The sequence below is a fragment of the Rhododendron vialii genome, chromosome 9a (genome assembly GCF_030253575.1).
Source record: "Rhododendron vialii isolate Sample 1 chromosome 9a, ASM3025357v1".
NCBI lineage: Eukaryota > Viridiplantae > Streptophyta > Magnoliopsida > Ericales > Ericaceae > Rhododendron > Rhododendron vialii.
This window is the reverse complement of record NC_080565.1, coordinates 12,461,562-12,484,489: the sequence shown is the minus strand read 5'-3', so window position 1 is coordinate 12,484,489 and position 22,928 is coordinate 12,461,562. Positions and strand designations below refer to the sequence as shown.

The window sequence follows — 22,928 nt, the reverse complement described above, 5'->3', positions numbered from 1 at the left end:
AAAAGCAATATTGTTGCGCAACCAATACTCCAAGAGATTGCGATAATAATTGCTTCCCAAATTGATTTGTCACCACGTTGCTTTCAAAAAATATTTTTTAGATAATTTAGCTTGAAATAGAAAAATACTAACTGAATATACAGTCTATAATGGGCATACCCCTGAAGAAATAAGAGAAAAGAAAACAAAAGGTAAAGAAATTGGAGTAGTTGGCCAATGGCTACATGAGATTGGAATGACCTAACCACATGTTTCCAAACCATCTTAAGAGCTGAGAGGAGGAAGAAACACATAGACAAAGTAGGTGAACCGGCCACATGCTTGCAACTAGGATCTGTATTTAGTTAGATGAAAGGATTGGGCCGAATTTGGTCAACCGAACTCTCATAATAACTCACTAAACGGCTTCAGGTCTATATGGATAGGCCTTCAGAATGTAGACATGATGTTAGAAACTTGGAGGTGACCAAAGATACAGGATCATCAACTTTGTACACTGATGCGGGTGTCTTGTCCTTTTTTGCTTCCTCGATGTACCCTTTGTCGAGTTTTTAATAAAATCTTTTTTCCGTTTCAAAAAAAAAAAAAAAAACTTTGTACACTGATGGATGAGCTTGAAATGAACGAGAGGAATGGCCAAGAACAATGATGCAGTTGGAAGTGAACGCTAAGAACCAAGTGATAGGCCCAAAGCTTGCATCCCACAGTTCAGAAATGTGTGCTAATCTCGAGTGTGGGATGACCAAAACCAAGCAAACCAGACCCATAGATAGGGAATAAAGTGCTAGGGAGTAGGGACAACCCCCCTATAATTAGGCTATTCAAACCATATGCGCAACTTTAAAGAAACTTGATCCTGGGACATCCCCCTGGATAGACTAATGTAAATAGGTTCACCAAATGGAAGCAGCTAGGCAACAAAATTACGTTAAACATAGACAGCTCCACATATAAACACGATAATTGATGGCTCGAGGCCAAGGTTGGGGTCAATACCAAGGCAGGGGCCGCGATCAAGGTCGAGTTACCAGTAGAGGGGCTGATGTTGAGTCTCAAAATGAGGTTAGAAATGATTCATTAGGAGTCAAAGCGGAAGTGGGGGTGAAGAGTCAGTGGCGGACCCAAAATTTTATGGCGCCACTAGGGTCAAGCCGTCAAGCATGTACGATACATATAATTTTGCACTTGTACACAATGAACCGGAAGATACCAAAAACAATAGAACGGGATTCTTTCGTTATAATATCTCTTTCATATCTATAGAAATAAAAATAAGAAAATGTTAAAAAATTTCAATAGAACTTAAGTTTTCCCTAATTTTTAATTTAAAGGCCTAACATATTTTAAAAAAAAAATCAGTTTTATATCAAAGGTAAGTAAGAACTCAACAACTATACAAGAACTTATGGTGAAAAAACACACACAAACAGTCAATAGTGTTCCCAAAAAACAGTCACAATCTACAAAATAATTAATTCTATCCCAAATTAATTTAGATTTAGGGCCACGGGTTAACTTCTAGCTTATAATAATTTTTGAGTTGCTTTGCTTTGGTCAAAGTTTGAGACAGTTCCCCAATTTACAACAAGAAAAAGAAAACTCACAAAAATAGTCACTATTTAAAAAATAACCAATTTAGCCCAAATTAATCTAGATTTAGGGTTTTGAAACTAGAGGAGTTTTAGGTCTCCATTATTTTTTTCTGGAGAGAGAGAGAGAGGGAAAAGTGATTAGAAAGTGGAAAGATTGGAGCCTGTGAAAGAAACGAATGGAGTAAGGGCAAAATGTTTGGTGCATCATTTTCTCTGGGGCAAACTTACAAAAATACCCCCAAAACTATATTATTTTCTGAAGAAATTTGTATTGACAAGCCCTCTTGCCACAATGTTAGTCCGCCTTTGAGTGAAGACCAAGAGGTAAATGGAGGGACTACTAATGCATCCCAAATGGGAGTTGCTAATGCGCATCCAGAGATTCTAGTGGACCTGACTTCATGAAAGAGATAGATAGACAAAGGAGGAGGAGGGAGGAGGATCGCTCGGGGGACTTATGGAAATGAAGCTATATGGTTTGATTATATGAATTTGTGTGAAATATCCTTCAGGCAGAGGACTCTTGTTAGCTTTTGTGAATAATATCTTTGTTCTGATCATTATTTTTTTAAAGATAAATTGCTGCGGGGTTTTGCAGAAAAAAGAGTTTATTTTATTTTATTTGATCAACTCATTCAGTGTTTGATGTGAACTTGACTTTTCCAAGCGATATTATACATTTATTGCACTCGTTATGGTTGAATTTTTTAGGGCATTACACAAAGGGTATACTCAGTGCAAAAAGTTCATGCATGCATGTATGATGTCTATGGAAAGATTGATGTGAGCAATCATACCCTCCACCAGGTCCATCCTTCGAAGATAAATTTGTTCTTAATATAAATTTGGCCTCAGAACATTCACAATGGACTAAGCAAAATTGGATAACCAAAAGTTAACACATCACCTTTTGGTTATCCATTTAGTACATTGCTAAAGTTAGCAACCATAAGCTCCAACGGTCAGTTATTTTCTTCTCAATCTAATGGTCTATATTGAATGACATTCTAATAAAATAAGTTAAAGTGGAAAACATTTGTTAAAATTCATAAAGTGGCCCACATTCTTAAATGAATTTCCACTTGTTAAGGTAGAGAGTGAATTTTACGTAACAATAAAGCATTTGATACATAGAGAATGAGTTTCAAAAAACAAAAAGTATACATAGTAACTTTTGTGAGTAGGACCTATTATGTTTTTATTACTGAGAGAAATATTGTTGCTAACTTTGATTATTAAAAGACTCAAATTTGATTATTGGTTAAGTGGTTGCTAAGTTTAGTTATTCCATTGTGAACCATTTTTGAGGCCAATATTGCTAACTTTATAAACATGTGACTTTTGGTTATACCATTGTGGATGCTCTTAATATATATTGATTCAAAAAACGTCCATGACGTAATCCGATCAAAAAGTTTGAGGCCCGTTCCAATTTCTGGAAAAAAGAACTTTTAGAAAAGGAAGGTAATTTCAAGCTAAAAAATTATCTGTTTACGCAAATAATTTTTTTACCAATATGGATCTTGTTTGATAGATCTTATTGAGATCTTTTAAACAATGCAAAAAAATTTAAAAATTATTTTTTATTTTTATTATATTTGAGCTTGAAATTATATTCTTTTTGAAAAAAGAAGATTTAAAAAGAAAGTGAAACGGGACCTGAGTCCATGGAGATTTCAAAAGAGTTCCAAAACTTAAAAAAAATATTCCATCATCAAAATCAACTAGACCGTACAATTCTTTGGTGGACTATTGAGGATGTGTTTCAGGCCACTGAAGTTTGAGGCAATACAATTGGGGATGATACGCAGTGGTATGCGCAGTATCGTGCTGCGCACCTTCGAGCTATTGGATCGTGCATCCGACGGTTCGAAGCTCATCTCGACAATGAACGCCTCTCGATTGTTGATTGCCAAGATAAAATTTGAGCCGTCGGATACACGATCCAATGGCTCAAAGATGCACAGCACGATACTGTGCACCTCACTGGCACATTACCAACCTAAAGTCAGAGGCAATAATAGTTCTGTGATGCCCTTAGATATTCTGACCCGCACGCGGACTATACTATACTGTAATATTTACTTAGGGAAAGTTGGTGTGGAAAAACGGGTATGCACATCCACCTTGTTATTTGCACCAATCTCACCAGTGAGTCAAACATCTTTCTCACGTGCCATAGAGGTAGGAACAATCGAAGGTAGACAAAGCCCTAAGAAGATCTTTCTAACCTTATCGTTTTCTATAAAAATCAGCTTGGACCAATGCGAAAGACAGACCAGACCCCATCCGTGACTTCCAAAACAAAAAAAAAGAGAGCAGGTTTTTCAGCACTTCATTGATTTTCTTCTTCATCTTCAACAAAGTAGGAATATGATTAGGGTATTCTCAACCAGTCGTTTTCACTTGTTTTGATTGTTTATTCGCAGATGGGTAATAGAAGTGATCATTGAAAATCCTTTTGGATCTTTATTACTACTGTTATTTTCGTCGAAGACGTCGAAGAGGTGAGTGGTTTTCTTGCTAGGCTTGTCTAGTGAGCAGTCTCTTTTGCTTGTGTATAATCCTTTCTTTCATTGTCTGTTCGACCTTGAACTCGTGGGTTTTATGCGGAAAAAAAGAAACACAAAAGAAACCCTAGTTGTATTTTGATTTGAATACATCAGCTTCTTCTTCTTCTTCTTCTCTCTCTCTCTCTCTCTCTCTCTCTCTCTCTCTCTCTCTCTCTCTCTCTCTCTCTCTCTCTCTCTCTCTCTCTCTTTTGTTGAATCTTGGTCTATGAAGCACTGGTACTTCTACAAGGGATCAGTCAATATCCGTATGGTACCTGAATGGGATATCCATACTCATCGGATACTCATGGCTACATATCGGATACTTCTAAACAATACAAAATTCGATCAAATGGATTTGCTGCACTTCTTACCTAGCGTAGGAACATCTAAATACATGAGTGGATTCTCAATGCTTTGTTTACGTTGTGATTTCTTGAGAAACAAAAACAATGAGATTAGTAATACTTTTTTTAGGATTTCTTGAATCAAGTCATAAGGGTGCAACACATCCATAAAAAATAATTGATATTTCAATATGAACTATGTAGATTTAATATTTCTATTTAAATTGAACTTTTATAGTCCCTTTGTAATCAAAATGAAAAATAAGGCTCCAAAACTAGTACTTCATCATCCAGTTCCAAAAAAAAAAAACACCTAGTACTTCATTCTTAAAAATTATGCATTTTAGATAAGAATATTGCAATGATTGGTCACCATTAAAGAACCTATAGGTTTTCGGTCGCACAAAAATTAGATACATATTCAAGTATCCTAGCCATATTCATATATTATTTCTTTCTGAAATATTTCGTATCTCTGTACCAGGATCGTTGTCGTATTCATATCCGTATATATCCATGCTTCATAGACCGCGATCATGTTTTTGTGTCTTAATTCTATTCTAGAAAAGCCATTTATGGTGCAGTTTGGGAGTTTTTGTTTTTGTTTTTATTCGCAAAAGAAGATTATTTAAATCTCAATATATATAAAAATGTGAATTTCGAAAACTTACTCGGGTAGCTTCACATTCAGTAAAGGGAAAAAAATGTGTGCAATCATAAAAAAAGAAGAGTTTAAAAATCGTTACGTTAATCAATTTTATTTATTTATTTATCAACTAGCTTAATTTAAGTTTATTATGAATTCTACTACTTATTTAAAGAGCAAATATAAATGAACAGTTTGAATTGATGAATTTGGAGCTAGGATATGTAGGACCGACACCTCCATTCTAATATTATCCATTTTCAAGAGCTTTCCAAACTAATGTATTCTTCTTGTTGTATACATTCATGTGTTTTATAATGGTATACATGTACAAGCTACAAAGTTCAACCCATTTATAACACAACACCACCCCAGTGTCGATGGTTGTATCAACCCATTTAATTTTCTCGTACTGACATATATGACAGTATTATACTAGTAATTAAGTCGATGTCTATATATCATGTGCCCGCATCTAAGTTCTATGTCATCCGTTTAAAGTCGAACGGGCAATGAATGTGAGGTATTACAAGCAAGGACTGCTCACTTGACAAGGCTTTGCATGAAAATCAACACCTTCTAAATTTGTTTGCGGCAGCTACATAGGTTTTACGTCGCAAACGTCTTTCAAGCCATGGGAAAGATCAGCAGCAGAAAGGTACTTTTTACTTTTCTTTTCTTTTTTTTTCTGATCTCCGAAGGTAAGAGCCGCGTTTTTTCTATAATTAATATTTTTTTTTTATGAATATATAAAGGCTAAGCAAAAAACAAGTACAACCCTAGGCTCCATAGGTTTGGCCAACATGGCAAACAATTGCACTCGTTCACCATTTATATATGTTTTGTAAAAGGAACTTGATCACTTCATGCAATGATATATGTTTTGTAAAAGGAACTTGATCACTTCATGCAATGTTACGGGGCTAAATTTGATATCTCTGTATGTCCATCTGTCCCCTCTCACCACCCCGGCCCCCTCCCACACACACACGTGCAAGAGAATACACTCACTAAATGCACGTACACAATCACAAACCTTCTGTTTTTGTTTTTTCCAATAAGTAACACAATCACATACCTTTCCGGACTTAGCAGACATCCAGACACAGATATGGTAAAAAGTCGTCTGATTCATTTTGGCGTGAATGTGCTGGATATTCACATGTATCTAACTACTATGAATAACAGTTGTGTGTCAATCATCCGTATGTTGATGTTTATGTCCCAAATACTACACACCTATCTTTGAAGGGTGCATAACATAAATAGGCACAACCCTTCTTGTTTAACATCGACTGCAATTCGTAAGGTGAATAGCTATTCATAAATAGGCACAACCATAAGTTTGTTTATAAAACGATATCTTGAGGTTCTCTTAGATCCTGGTGTCTCATATATTCGTAAGGTGAATAGGTATTTCTAGAAGGTGTCAAATGGGCCGTGTTGAACCGGCTTAGCCTATTTAGTTCTCTGTGTACTCGGCCTAGCTTGGCCCATTTATTAGTCATGCCGTGCCGTGTCAGCCTATTTTAGAATATGCTCGGCCCGGCTTCGCCCACAAGCACGCCTAACTCTATGATGTCTTGTGTCGTGCCATACCGTGCTCGTGCCATACCGTGCCATGCTCGTGACCCCATTTGGACTTTTTTTTTTTCATCTGGCATTATAAAGATGGAAAAAAATCTTTTCAAAAATTGCTGAAATTCTTTTCTTTATAATTGATAGAAAATAGTATCAAACAGTTATTAAAATAAAAAATAAAATTATAAAAATAAAAACATTTTATTGAGAATTCCAATTTCGTAATACAATGAATGTAAATAGGTAACATTTGCATCACTATAGTTTGAGTACATCCTAACTATATTAGTGTAGTTTTTTGGCTTGTTTTTAGACTTCTCAGCCTCCATGGTTTACATGTTTGCATCACTACAGTTTTACACGTTTCTGGAGCTTTCTGTTATTCTCATCCGGCTCAAGTCTTGGTCTCGTCCGGACGAGCCTTAGCACCCGGACCACGTCTTGACTTTGTTCAGACGAACTTTGGCCTATTGTTCTAGTTTTGATCAGCACTATCTAATATCTTCATTCGAACCAGCGTATTCTTCTTCCGGACTAGCGATGATGGAATAGATTCGTATTTAAGTCATTTTTAGGATTTTTAGCTTATTGGATTGCATTCACAGCAGCTTTTTCTGTGAGAGGCAAGAGAGGAACTCTGAGAGATCTCATCTGTAGCCCTTTGGGCATCTGTTTACTTTCGTATAGTGAAACCATCGATCATCTGACTGCCTATTAAGTAGGTACTCATTACCAATTGAACCACATAAATTTTCTCTGTTCTCTATGATTGCTCTCTCTCTCTCTCTCTCTCTCTCTCTCTCTCTCTCTCTCTCTCTCTCTCTCCTGTGGTTTGTTCAATTACATAGCAAATAATCACGTCTATTTTTTTGTTTACTAACTCTTCTGCACAATAAACTAGTATCAAAGCACTAGGTTTTCAATCTAGGGTTAGGTTCTGGTGATTTTTGTTTTGTTATTGATGAAAGATGTCTGAAGAATCAGGTAAATCTCTTTCTGTTAAAACTTCGAAAGATTCGGAATCCTCCAAAACTGAATCGAGTTATCGACCTGGGGCTTCAAGGCCGATTATGTTGAGTGTGAAGTTTGACGTGGAAAAATTTGATGGCAAAAATAACTTTAGTATATGACAATGCAAAGTTGTGGATGTTCTAATCCAACAGGAGTTGGATTTTACTTTAGAAGACAAACCTGAGGACCTTGATGCAAGGGATTAGGATCGGATCAACCGCTAGGCATGCAGTTTAATCAGGATGTGTCTTGCCAAGGATCAAAAGTATTTTGTTATGCAGGAAACGAATGCGAATGTCCTATGGAAAAAGCTCAAGGAGAAGTACATGACCATGAGCGTGGAGAATCGCCTTTATCTGAAGAAGAAGCTATTCAGGTTTCAGTATCGTTCAGGCATATCGATGATCGAGCACTTGTATGATTATAATAAAATACTTGCTGATTTGTTGAATCTAGATGTGATTCTAGATGAGGATAAAGCCCTGCTTTTGTTCAATTTCTTGCCCAAAGATTATGACCATCTATCTACCACTTCAACGTATGGAAAGGAAATCACTAATTTTGATGATGTCTCTAATGCTCTTGTGAACAATGAGTATCGCTAGAGGGATATGCAGGCACATGGAGATTCTGGAGAAGCCTTATTTGTCAAGGGCAGGTCTAAAAACAGGAAGAATAGCGATAATTGGGGTTACTCCAAGTCTAAGGGGAGAGGGACCTCAATTTATGGTAGAATTGCTAAGGATAAATGTGCTTATGTTCGTGAGAAGGGCCATTAGAAGAAAGATTGTCCCAAGAAAAGGGGCAAGGATTGGTCCAAGGTCAACATAGTACTCTGATGAAGATGATGATTCTAATTTAGCTCTATTAGGTTCATCACTAGTTTGTCAGTATGAACAGTGAATTATGGATTTCAGCTATACCTACCATATGTGTCCTAATAAGGAGTGGTGTTCCAGCATTGATATGGTTGATGGTGGAGCAATGTTTATGGGCAATGATCATGCATGTAAAACAATCAGGGTAGGAAAGATCAGGTTGAAACTACATGATGGATCCATCCGTATTTTGTCTGATCTTCGATATGTACCGGATCTAAAGAAGAATCTGATATTGTTGGGTACTTTAGACTCCACAGGTTACCAGATTACCATTGAAGGCGGAGCTCTATAAGTCATGAAATGTGCTATGGTTGTGATGAAAGGCATTCGGCATAACAATTTATATTTTCTGTAGGGTAGTGCAGTTGTAGGTGGGTTAGCCACCATTTGTAGCAATGTTGGGGAGGACGATTCAGACACTACCAGATTATGGCATATGCGTTTGGTCATGTTAGCGAGAAGGCCATGCAAGGCATGCTGAAGCAAAACTTGTTGAAAGGTGCCAAGACTTGTAAGATGGATTTCTGTGAACATTGTATTCTGGGGAAGTAGACTAGAGTCAAGTTCAGCACTACTATTCACCAAACGAAGGGTACACTTGATTAGATTCATTCGGATGTCTAGGGTTGCTTTTCAAGTGGTAAGTTTTATTTTGATTCATTTGTTGATGATTTCTCTCATCAAGTTTGGATTTATTTCATGAAACATAAATATGAGGTGCATGATATTTTTCTTAAGTAGAAAAAATTGATTGAGACCTAGACAGATAGACAGATCAAGTGCCTAAGATCAGATAATGGGAGAGAGTATCGATATGGTCCTCTCTTCGATGTGGGTGAGAATTTGGTATAATGCGGCACTTTACGGTGACAGGCACACCACAGCAAAATTGTATGCCAATTATCACGCCCGGGATATTACCCTTGGCCGTCTCACCCCCATTGAGAGAGGTGGGAGGGAGAATAATTAATCTAGTTCCTATGGATGCGACATAGTATTGAAGGAGGAGTTGTGTTCTATAAAAGGGGTTTGGATAATTTAGAAAATAGTTTGAATTTTAGAAAATGAGCAGTGTTTTGGAAATGAAAGGACCAAGCTTTCATCAAGCTGCCTACATATCTTCGGGAAAAGGAAAATCAGGTCTGACCGTAGTTTGAGGGACAAAGGGGTTTAGAAAATACTCAAAGTTGCCACTGGGCATAGAGTTTAGGTGTGTCAGGTCACCTCTTGATTATCCGAAGAATAGTTCAAGTATTTAAAAAGCTATTCTGAGAACCTGGTTTTATAAAAGAGTGACTCCGTTTTACTTTAGGAAAAGGTTTTAGGTCTGCGAGGTTAGAAAAGAAATCCTAGGATAATTCATTGTTATGTGTACGGAAGCCGGAGCACCCTACCCCGCCTGCGATACTCTGCTTCTTTAAACATGCAATAAAAATGAGTTGTTTCTAGATTTTGATGAAATAGATGGTTATTATGTTTGTTATTTCACGGATTTATTCATGCTCATGCTTATTAGGGAAAAGGGCTTTTTAAGAAGGGGGAAGGTGAACCGAGCTTAATCGAAAGGCTACCTACGTATCTCTAAAGCGAGAGAAATCAGGTCCAGGTAGTTCGGGCTCTGAATTTAAAAGGGGACAGTCTTCGGCACGTCGTTGGGTTTTAAAAAACATATCGTGGGTTCAGAAAAGGTTTTTCAGTTGAAAAATGAGTTACGACGAACAGCTGGAAAAAGTCAACCCGAGCACGAAAAAAGTCAACCAGGACTGGGAGGGATAAAGAAGTAATTTGACGATAAATACGACTCTGTGGGATTGAAAGATCAATTTGAAAAAAGTCAACTGAGGCCCAAAAAAAGTCAATCGAGTTCAGTGGGGTTAAAAGTTAAATTGACGATAAAAATGGCTTTACTGTATTGAAATGTTATGTAGGTGAGAATTTGGAAAAAAGTCAACCAGGGCCCAAAGAAAGTCAACCGGGCCCGAGAAGGTAAAACGGTGATCGGGAGGTGAAAATAACTAAGCTGGATTTAAAATATTGATTTGGTAAAAATTTAAAAAAAAATCGACCCAAGAGTCGAAAAAAGTGTGGGCAGCATGCCCTTAAAATTCCGGTTTTATGAGGGCTGGATCGAGGGAGCGCTAGCAGGATGAGTGTTCAATTTAGAGTCGCTACTAGGGTTTGAAAGTCTGACACCCAAGGAACCGAACTTGTAACGCTCGTTGCGCTATTTGATTTAAAAAAGTGAAGGCACCAGTCCGTCATAACCATATCTAAGTTCGGAAGCCAGGTTACGAGAGGGGAAGGGTTTCAAGGCACCCATGTCGCCCAATCCGGAGATTGGTCTCTACTTATACACTTGGTGAAAATGTTTGAGATTCTTCTTTTATTAATCAATTTTTAGCCAATTAGGGTGGGGAAACAGTTAAAATGGGAATTAAAACTGTAACAATTTGCAGGATGTGATTGAATAGCGTGGATGGCATGTTACAATAAGCAATAAATGAAATAAAAGTCAGAACATTGCTGAAAAAAAACTAAAACAGTGCATTAATCGAAAGTTGGCATGAACAGTGACCAACTTGCATGCAATGATCTACGTACATGCAAGCAGACCTGTGCGTGCAAACCACCGACCAGTGCGCGTGAGTTAGTTTGTTTCAACAGACTTGATTTTTATCTCCCTCTGAGCTCTAGAATGACCAGTACTTACACAGGACAGTTTATATGTACAGAGAAAACATATAATTACAAATAGAATCAGAAACAAATAAAATACACCTCATAAACAGTTTGGATAATAAAACAATAGCCAAATGCCAAGTTACCCATGCAAAGCTAACCACTGGAAATCAGATTAAACCTGCGTGCGCAGATCATGGACAGGCGCTCGCCTATTCTGACTGGACTTCTAGTAATTGGTGTTACGTACCTGGGCTCTGAGATATGTTCAGAAGCTACCCAAGGGTATTCCAAAGCAACAGATATGCATATTGAAATACTATTAACATGTAAAACAGTAAACATATTTTAACATGCACCGTGGTGATTTTATAAGCAATAAAACATAAAAGAACCAACACCCCTGTCCCCACGCAGGTCTACGCGCGCAGCCAAGGATTAGCGCACGCGTACGAACGACCAACGCTCGCAGGTGTGAAGGTTACCACGGTTCTTGTAACTCTGCTAGCTTTAGGACCAGAACTGATATAGATTATCAGCCTTGGCCCTCCCAACCCCCTTCAGGGATCAAAATAGAAAGGTAGCAAGGTTTTATACCTTTGCTTAAGTGTTTGAAAATGGATTTGAACTAGTGTTTTAGTGACCGAAAATGGATTTGAACTAGTGTTTTAGTGACCGAAAATGGACTTTCAAGTGGTTGGTTGAGTGGTGGTGAGAAGTGTATGCTTGGATGTAAGAGGATTAGGGTTTGATTGTGATGACTTTTGCTTGAAAAATTGTTAACCCTTTTCAAAGGAAGATGAATGAGGTACTTATAGGAGGAAGAGAAGGTAGTGATGGGGTGGTATAACAAGCCAACAAGGCTTGGCTGGGTTTACTTGGTGACCAAGCCCTCCCATAAAGGTGATGGAAAAGGTTAAGAGAGGGAAACTCCCAACCTACAGAACTATTGTTCAGGCAACGAAATCAAAGGTTCTATGGGGTAATAGACCCCTGATGATGATAAAAATCCGGCTTGAAAAAAGTGATGGGACTGGGGTTTGACCAGCGCGCGCTGATCGCAGATAGGCGCGCATGCATCACACCTAACACCGCGTTGGTCAACAGTCAAAGAGTGACTGTTGAACACCACCTGTAAAGGTGGACATACAAGCGCGGGCCCTGGACATATGCGCGTGTGTCAAACCTACCCACAAGTTGGTCAACGGTCAAAGCTTGACCATTGACCAACATCTGGCAAGGTGACCTACGCGTGCAGGTACTAGACCAATGCACTTCAGTAGAGTTTTGGCTAGGGATGAGGGTTTAAAGGGGTTCCAAACAAACAAAGTTCAAATCCCAATCATTCTCAAAACTGATCTTGATCCAATTCATCATTGGGAAAATAAGAACCGAAACATAAAGTAAATCAATTGGGAGATCCAGATTAGGGTGTCTACAAAAAGTCAACTGGGACCTAGGACAGGTAAAAAGGTAATCCGGGTGATAAAGTAACTGCCGTTGAATTTTAACATGATTTTTATGATTTTCTGAAAAAAGTTAACCCAGGGTCTGAAAAAAGTCAACCAGGGCCGGAAGGGTAAAAAGGTAACTCAGGCAATAAAGCCGCAAATCGTTTGATTTTGTTATTATTTTTATGATCTTCTTGAAAAAGTCAACCAGGGGGCCCGAAAAACGGTAACGGGGCTGGGGAAAGGTAGAAAGGTAAAAATGCAATAACAACGAATTAGTTTAGAGTTAGGTGTTTTTTAATTATAATCCTGCAAAGGGTGAAAGGGTAATTTCAACATGTCTGATTGGGGAGAAGGATTTTATTGTCTTTTTGTCTTTTCAGATATGGCCCTACAAAGGGGGAAAATGGTAATTAGAGGGTGCCTTCGAGGCGAAACAATAACTTAGAAAAAAAGTTGGACAGATTCTGACCGAGGCCCACGTCGGGCCACCTGCGTATTCTAAGGTAAAGGGAAAGTCACGTCAAGCGTAGTTCCTACAGTGAAAAATGGTGGATAGATTCTGACCGAGCCCTCATCGTGCTTCCAACGTATCTTCAGGTGAATAAGAAGTCAGGTCAAGCTTAGTTCCTACCTTTTGGGGGTAAAATGATCAACTGAGGAAAGAGTTAGGTGGATTCTGACCGAGGCCCATGTCGGGCTGGCTACGTATCTCCGAGCGCAGTAGAAGTAAGGTCAGGCGTAGTTCCTAACAGATTTCACTTTTTTGGTCTTTTCCTAATCCAACAAGTGCACAGGTAGACCACTGCCGGCCTCGAAGGGTGCGCTCGACTACCGTGCAAAAATGAAGATTTTTTCTATCCGATTAGCAAGCTATTATCTAGCTACAAAGTAAAGGATTGAAGTAAAAGACAAAAACTAAAAGTTACTTGCATACTCTCGGTAGTAACTCGAGAACAAAAGTCGAGAGAGAAAATAAATCTCCAAAAGTCCTAGTAGAGCTTCGACTATGCTGGGGATAAAGTGCAAGTAGGAATCGGGCAGTATTTCTACAATATTTTGAGTGATCGGAGAATTCCTGGCGAAAATCGGGTAGCGCTTCCGTAGGACCTTGAAAATCGAGAAAAATTTCAATAAATAAATCGGCAGAGTTTCTGCAGGACCTTGGAATTTGTATAATTTTTATCAGAAAACCAGCAGAACTTTCGCAGGACCTTGGAAATTAGGGACGATCCCAAGGAATTTCGACAGAGCTTGTGCTAGATCTTACAATATAGGGACGATCCAGAAGGATTTATGCAGGGCTTCTCTATGCCTTTTACTTATCAGGCGGGATTCGTCTGAGCATCCGCACCAAATTATCTGGCAAAGCTAGCCCGGGTTTGTTAACTTGGGTAGGGCTTGCCGCGCTACCAAGGCTCCGAGAGCTGAAGAAGAAAAAAAAAACCCATAAGGGTTTCTGTACTAGTCAATCTTCTAAAAAATTCAATGGAAGTTGAAGGAGGAGAGAAGAAGATGAAGGGGTGTATTCCTAAAGGGCTTGGGAAGCCCTTTTATGGAAGAAGGGGAGGGGGGCGACTTGGGGGAGGCGCTCCAAGCTGGGGATGTGGCCCTCATATGGCCAATCACTTGCTTTAATCGATGCAATAGTGCACTGCTTCGCGCGTTCGTGGGCTTCGATATGAATCTGATCAGGGTGACCTACTAGAGGTTTTGAGGCGTTCCAGACATTGTGGTGATATTCTTTCAAGATTATGCTCAGATCGATGAAAAAAGAATCGCTCGGTTCTTGTGCATCTTCTGGCAATACATGCGCGGAAGACCAAACAAGCAGCAAATGATCTGAGATTTTGCAGAGAGCTTCAAATTCATGAGAATGAGCTATTGTATGGTTGGATTGATAAATTTTGGTCTCGGGGTTGGAGAACAAAATACTGTCTTTTTTGAAAATTTTGGTATCCGCAGAAGTATCAAACGAGCCTCGTTTCGCACGAAACTTGTCCAGTGATCTTAGAATACCATGATATCACCATATTTGATGTTTGAAATGGTCTGGAGATGATTTTTCCCGATTAAGACTTCCTGGGATCAAATCGCGTGTTTTACCGGTAGCTTGTAAAGATTCGGCAACGATCCAACTATGAAACATCAACAGATTGTGACGAGACTTGGTAGGTCACCTTAGAATGATAAAATAAACACATCTGATGGTGCAGATCTTGGTTTAGAAGTTTTGAAGTATATGTTGTCATTTTAGTCCAAATTAGGGTTATCGGGACTCTCTTTTGGACCGTCAATCCGAGAGGAGTACTGTTCTAGTCCAAAAATGGCACGCCTTATCACCAAGCCATGCATATGCAGATGTCTTTAGGTTACTTACCATACAAAATGACCACTTGACCCTCTGGGGAACAAGTTAGTCCATTTGGCACCGTTTAGCCCCCATCGGGGAACTTTAGCCCCCATTGGGAAACTTAGTTTTCCTTCTTAGGTCAACAATGCCAGCATGACAGGCACTAACGTTCCTGCTTCTCTGAGATAGAAAAATATGGGTGGGTAAAATCCAGTGTTTATAGCAGAGAGGATGAACCATACTTTGCTAGACAACGTGTGGTGTATGCTATCAACTTCTGGTTTGGGTAGATAGTACTGGGCTGAAACAATGACATATGCATGTCATTTGGTCAACCGTTAGCCATCTGTTGCACTTGGGGGTAAAACGCCATTGGAGGTATGGTAAGGTAAACTTGCATCAGATTATGATTTCTTGCACATTTTTGTTTGCCCTGCTTATTATCATGTTAGGAAACCAAAGTGGATATCATTTATGGTGTCTCAATTCAAAGAAGACGATCATTAATTTGTCCCGACGTGACCTTCAATGAATCTGAGATGTTCAAGCCACCTATGCCGGTTATGGGTAATAAAATTGCTCAAAAATAGGAAGAGTTAGAGACCTCAGTGGTTCCTCAAGATCCGGTTTAGTTAGTTGAAGAAGACAGTGGGGTTGAATCAGATGACAGTGATACGATTGAGGCTGAAGTTCCAGTAGATAGTTCATCGCAGCAGCAACAGTAGAAAGATTCTGTTACAACATATCAATCCAGACTGGTCGTCTGCGTACCCGCAAGGTATGTTGCTATGGTTGCCTATGCATTGCCGGTTATAGATGTTGATATCTCGTCCACTTTCAAGGAAGCTATGGGTAGTCCAGAAATTGGAGAGTGGAAGAAAGCACTGGGTGAGGAGATAGTTTCTCTTCATAACAATCAGACATGGGATTTGGTGCCGCTTCTGAAAGGAAAGAAGGAGATTGGTTGTAAGTGGGTCGACACCAAGAAGGAAGAGTCAACATGGAAGGGTGGCATTCGCTTCATAGCTAGGCTGGTAGCCAAGGGCTACGCACAAAAGGAAGGAATTGACTACAATGAGGAATTTTCTCCTATTGTGAAATATGCTTCAATTAGTATTTTGCTAGCTTTGGTAGCTCAATTTGATTTGGAGTTGGCTCAGTTAGATGTTAAAACTACTTTCCTTCATGGTAATTTGGAGGAACAGATTGATATGTCTCAACTTAATGGTTTTCGTGTTGATATGTCTCAGTCGTCGCATTAGTGGTATAAATGTTTTGATAGCTTCATATTAAGTTAGAAATACACTCAGAGCCAATTTTATCATTGTGCATATTTCAAAAAGCTTGTAGATAAGTCCTTTATTTATTTACTTTTATATGTCGATGATGATGCTGATCGCATGTAAAAGTCAGGTGGAGATAAACAGGTTGAAGATTCAGCTGAGTTGGGAATTCGAGATGAAAGACCTCGGGGAGGTGATAAGCGCGTAAATGTTCACATAAGTGCCCCTAATTTATCTTTGTTAAGTCCTATTTATATTATTATTTGCAGCTTAATGCTTAATTTGTGTATTGTATGTATTTGGTACAAAAAGTGCGAAATGAAAATATTATACAGTGTTGGAAGCAAGTCCGTTTGAAGGTCATATGTTTAGCACGGAACTAATTAGTCCACGGACTGATAGGTGGCAAAACAATTCTACTTAGTTTGCACATGTCTTGGTGGACCCAGAACTAATGGGTTTACTAGTTTGACCAAAAGTTAGACCAAACAAAAGAAGGTGCCCTGACAAGGCAATTGTGGGCTGGAAATTAAAAGGAGAGAAATATAGGGTATTTAGAAAGTCGGCTACTATAGGATATAAAAAGAGGACCACGGTTGGGATTAGGGGATTACCACGGACGCATTACAACAAAACAAAGAAGAGAGGGCTGCGCACGAAGGGGAGACTTTTCGATAGCCGATCAATTTTTTGACTTTTCTTTTCTCTTCTCCCTTCACGTTTTGATGCTTGTTCAATTACTCACACTCTGGTAACTAGTTTTAATTTCTGTTTTTAATAAAAGTTATTCGCTGATATTTGATTAATTTATATTTCTTGTTTATTTTTCCTCTCACGTAGTAGAAGCATGTTTCAAAATAGGGTTTCTTTTGTTTCTTACTTAACAATGAGTGAGTAGTCGTATAGGTAAGGTCACGGGGCGATTAGTATGCCGTGACAAGTTCGGACACTGGTCCTATTTTCAAACAATGAAAAAAAAAAAAGCAATTTTAGGTTAATGAAGAACATTCGTTAAATGAACTCGGGTATTGTTGGAGCTCATGTGAACAAAAGAATGGGAGTCCAAAACTCATTCCTCACTATGCATGAGTAAACGGTGACCATTAATGTTCGAATGTTTCGGGGTATCTTTTTCTCTCTAAAGTCGAACGTTTTTAAGAACACTGAATGGAGCAAATAAGTCCGGCTTGGTTGCGAGTACTATGAACCCTACGACCGTGCCTCCTTTTTATTTCTCGAGAAGAACTTATTATTAATTAGCTTAAATTAATCTCAATCAATCGACAAGGGGTGGCTACCTAAGAGCCCGTTAAATTAGTAACAACCTGAGTTTTTAGTCAGCATATATCACTGTCTCTGTAGATTTGACTCCGGTCTTATCGGATATTATGCTACGTCGATCTCTACCCTATGCTTAGGGCAACCCATTAATTTAGGACTATGATTCCGCCAAGCATTTTTGGCGCCGTTGCTGATGACAGTTGGATAAGTCCAGCAGGAGAGGGGAAGGTTTCCCTCTCAATCTCAAGTCAATGCCTCCGGTACTCATTTTGTGGGCGATACTTCTGGCCCTAGCAATTTGAATCCCAATCTGGAGGAGGCTAAGACAATCGCCACTCTCAGAAGTGGGAAGGTGATCGACAAAGATATTCCCCCCAAGTAGAAATCGGCTCCACCCCCGGTGCTGGTAGCTGCACCAATAGTTCGTCCAAACTCGGGAAGTGTTCCAGAGGAAGAGAGAGAGCCATAGTCTTCTGAAGTGTGGTGCCTGCTCCTGCAGCCCCCACGACTCCGTCGCCACCCATTGCTCCATATCCCAATCGCTTGGTGGCGAAACCTAAGGTCAATGTAAACTTTCAAATGCTTGAGTTATTCAAGAAAGTTCAGTTTGCTATCTCCTTAATGGAGGCCATTGACGCCATTCCTTAGTTTGCGAAGGTTTTGAAGGATCTGTGTACTTCAAAATAGAGGACTAAAAGTTAGGACAAAGTGCTCCTGATGAAGCAGGTGACTTCCATTCTCCGGGCCGATATCCCAATCAAGAGTAAAGACCCTGGTTATCCCACCATTCCTATAGCTATCGCAGGCCAGAAGTTTGATAAGGCTTTGCTGGATTTAGGAGCAAGTGTCAACTTGCTCCCATATTCAGTATACCTGAAGCTTGGCCTAGGCGATCTGCGAGCCACACCGGTCATGCTAGAGTTGGCTGACCGGAGTGTGAGAGTTCCAAAGGGGGTGGTGGAGGATGTTTTGATTTAGGTGGGTGAGTTCCTTTTTCCAGTCGACTTCATTGTCCTGGATACGTGCCCGATACCGGAGGTCTTCGAAAAAACCCTATCATCCTTAGCCGTCCTTTCCTAGCCACTTTCAGTGCCGTCATGAACTGTAAAACTGGACAAGTCCAATTGTCATTTGGGGACTTGAAAATGGAGGTGAATGTGTTTAATGTGGATAGCTGAGTCAAGGGTGATGAGGAGGTGTATGAGGTAAGTTTGATCGACATGCTGGTGCAAGAGCATGTCGATAGTATTTTGTATAAAGATCTTCTCGAGATAGCCTTAACCGCCGAGGAGACGACATTCTTAGATTCTCCAAAGGTAGGGAGTTTGATGGAGATACTTGCAGTCGAGGATGTGTGTGGCGCCGCTTGGAACTCAGTTCTTGAGCCGCTAGGCGCCCCATTGTCTTAAGTTCTGACGGGTAGCTTTTGCGTACCACTCTCTTCACTGAGAAATGGATCCGGCTCCAAGCGATAGCGGTACCCATCATTGACTTGGGTTTTATAGCTTCGCACGCCGTTATTAAAATAAGAATTGTTTGCCCAGCTCCGGTTAGTAAGGGCAATTTTGTGTCAGTGACATAGAGTTTTAATTAGTTTTTCTAATAGGGGCTCTGAGTTTTGACACATTCTATGTATAGTTGTTCTTTTATTTCTCGTTTATGTATCGTTGTTCTTTTATTTCTTGTTAAAAAAAGAAGAAAAAAAAATAAAGACAACTGAAAATCAAAATAAAAAATCACATACTGGTCTTGTATAGCCACTCGTTCTTTGCCCATCGGCAAGGGATAGGGAGAAAAGTATGACACATTGATCGCGTGAAGATTTGGAACGGTCTGGTATAGCGACCTGGTCAAAGCTATGTATGTAATACTTAGGAGGTTGGGTCTGACGGCAGACACGTAGTTAGCAGCAAGAATTCTGTCTGAACCATCTGACTTTAATGTCCAACTCTGTGGAGATTGCTTCACAAACAGAGTAGTCGGTAAGGAATTTGGCAGCCCCTGAGGGAGTGACAGCTTAGTAGATGATAGCACCACTTTTCAATATATCGTTGAATCCTATGCATACTGTCCTTCCACCAAAATAGAGAACCACAGTCTTTGGCCAGGGAGAAAAGTAGTACCCGTGTCTTTCGCGTGAAAAAAGTGGACGGATTTTTGTATTTCATTTTATTTCTTAGTTATTTTTCTTGCTGTCTTGGAGGTTAACATTTTGCAGGTTGTTCGATCCAAGTTGAGGCGTCTCTCTCTCTATAGTTTACTTTGCTTAGTCCTCCTTTTTGAGGTGATATCTCTCATCTCTTTTACATTTACGTCTTATCTTTATTTTTTATGCTTTCAATGCAGACATTGAATAGTTCAAGTTGGGGGAGAGGTCACTTTGTTCTTTATTTTGTTAGATTTAATCAAAAAAAGGAGAAAAAATGGTGGAATTTTTTTTGCATGAGACTTGAAGACTGTTGAGATCGATTGGCTCTTGGTTGATTGAGTTCGAGATGTGATAGTCATTGTTTTGATAGTATGGTGGCATAGTAGTTCTTTTTGCTAGTTTGTCGCGAAGAATTGGTCATGGCATTCATTTTTAGCACTTTTGCACTTCACGCTAATTTGGGTTTTGGTTGCTTGTGAATTATGATTTAAAAATTTTCGATGGCTTGTTTAGTGGAGACTCAGGGCCGGCCCAACCCCAAGGCCCAAGAGGCCTGGGTCTTGGGCATCTCAAAAAGGCCAAATTTTAGAACACTCCACTAATTTTTCTATTTGGGCTTGAGTAGAAGTCTTTTTTGGCCCTATAGAAGGAAAAAAAAAGGCCCATTCCAATTAAAAACCTGTTGTGGCCCACATAGATCCAATAAGAGCCCAAAAAATGCTCGGTGGCCTTTTTATAAATAAGAGATCTAAATGGTCTTTAATTCAAAGCCTTTCTCTAATAGTCTCACTGTCAAACAAAAAAAATATAAAATGAAGAACGAACGATTTGAATGAACGAAAGATCGATTCTCTCACATTTTGCCCTGAAATTGAAGACGATCGATTCTCTCACGTCTCACTATAAGAAAAATTCAATTTGGTGACGAATGAAAATCGTCACAAATTGCATGTTTTTCGTCACAAATAATATAGGTGACGAAAAAAATTTGTCAACTAAAGGTTGTCGAGGATTCCTACCTGGTGACGAAATCTATTTTTCGTCATCTATAGTGCCTTTTGTTGACGAAATATTTCGTCTCCAAAAAGTGAATAATTGGTGACCAAATTTTTTTCCTCGCTTATTGTGCTTTTTGATGATGAAATTTTTTGTCATCAATTATTCCTTTTGGCGATGAAAAAATTCGTCACTAATGGGTCACATCGGTGACGACATTTTTCGTTGCAAAAGATTTTTTCATATGGGAAAAAAATCCTTCTTTCTTGCTCCTGCTGGGTTTCGAACCCGAGTCACTTGAGTTTTTTGCACAAGTTGTTACCAACTGCACCACACATAATTTTCAGTAACTAGTTGAAATATCTAATATATAACACATATATTTAACATGAAAATATATTTCGAATGTAATTTTGAACCTTTAAACATTAAAATTAGCAATTTTGATAAACATGAAAATTGTAGGCAATTGAGTTATTGTTCAAATCCAATTTGAATTATCTCAATTGGAGTTTTTAGTGAAGAGTTATGTCCGAAATACATTTAGTGACAAAGCGCAATTCATAAATTTCTTCACGAAAGGTACCCATTTGAAGAAGAAATATATTTTTTGTTGCTAAAAGAGTTAAAATGGTGAAGAAATTATTTTTTGTCACCAAAGTTAAGCATTTGGTGACGAAATAAATATTTCATTACTAAATTGCTCTCTTTGGCAACGAAAAATAAATTCGTCACCTTTTTTAAGCTTTCGGCGACGAAAAATGTATTTCGTCACCAAATGGGTACCTTTGGTGACGAAAATATTTTTTTCATCGCTAAACAAGTATAATTGGTGACGAAATTTTTTTGTCATGGAAGTTGTCAAAACAGTGACGAAATTAAATTTCGTCACCAATTTCCATTTTTCATGTAGTGTCTGTTGGTGATATCACTTTCACCAAACGAAGGGTGAACTGGGAAGGACACTGTGTTTGAGACTTTGAGGTTTTTTTTTTTATTTTTAGAATTTCTGTTTCTTTTCGTGCTTACTTCTCTCTTCAAGATAGTTCACTCTTCAGTTGTTCTCCATCAGAAACTGGTAAGGAATTAATCATCACGTAATACAACCCCTCTCTCCCTCTCTGTTTTCCTCTATTTTTATTGTTTGGGTTTTTTGGGTCTTAGTGAATGTTATGAACTACTCCTGTAATGGTATTCTTAGGAAATGTTTTACTATAAAACAAATTTACAGACTAAAGTTTGTACCTTTGTGGGTTTGTTTTGCACAAGCCACGTTGTGTGATATTAGGGCCTTTTTTTTTATCAAGTTCAGCTGAGTAGTGATAGTAATATTATGGCTTTTTGTATTCTTCACTTGATTTGAGCTTATTGAAAATTGAAATGCAGGACCAGTACATACTAGTATAATACACATTGCGGAGTCTTAGAGTATATCGCTCATTCACTTGTGACTTGCGAGACTTCAAATCGGTAAGTATGCCATTATTATGCAGAGCTCTGGCTAGTGGTGCTTAGATTTGTACGTATGTTGTTAAATGCAGAGCCCTGACTGGTGGTGCTTAGATTTGTACTTATGTTGTTAAATGCAGAGCCCTAGCTGGTGGTGCTTAGTTTTGTGCTAATTTAATTGATATTGGTTGGTGTGCTTAAATTTAAAAATATCTTATTTATCTAATTATCGGTTAGTGCATCATTAATAATAATGTTATAAGCCTTTTTTTTTAATTTCTACTTAGGTGCATCATGCCTAAACATCAACTATCTGGTCATCAGAAAAGAATAAAGAAACAAAAGACAGAAGTATTAATAAATTCTCAAAAAGGAGCTATTAAAAAGTTCTTTTCAAGCAACGAAAATGTACAAAGCTCAGTTGAAGAACATAAAAATTTGGTGATTGATGTCGCTGAAAACTTGGTGAATGAAGAACAAGTAAAAGAAGAAAGTGAGGATTTGGGGGGTGAGGAAGCCTATCAATGTATCAATGAGAGCAGTAATGAAAGTTCCAGGAATGTCAATCAAAATGAAGACTTAAATATTGAATGCGCTCTTGTGAACATCAATGATCCATGTAATTGGGATAACATGGATCAAAAATTAAGGGATTTATTGCTTCAAAGAGGTCCCGT

General features: G+C 38.7%; 1 protein-coding gene across 1 annotated transcript in view; it reads left to right on the top strand.

The window, feature by feature from the left end:
* LOC131300548 (uncharacterized) overlaps window positions 1-22,928 on the top strand; it is a 58,788-nt gene that overhangs the window by 25,090 nt on the left and 10,770 nt on the right. The window lies entirely within an intron of this gene.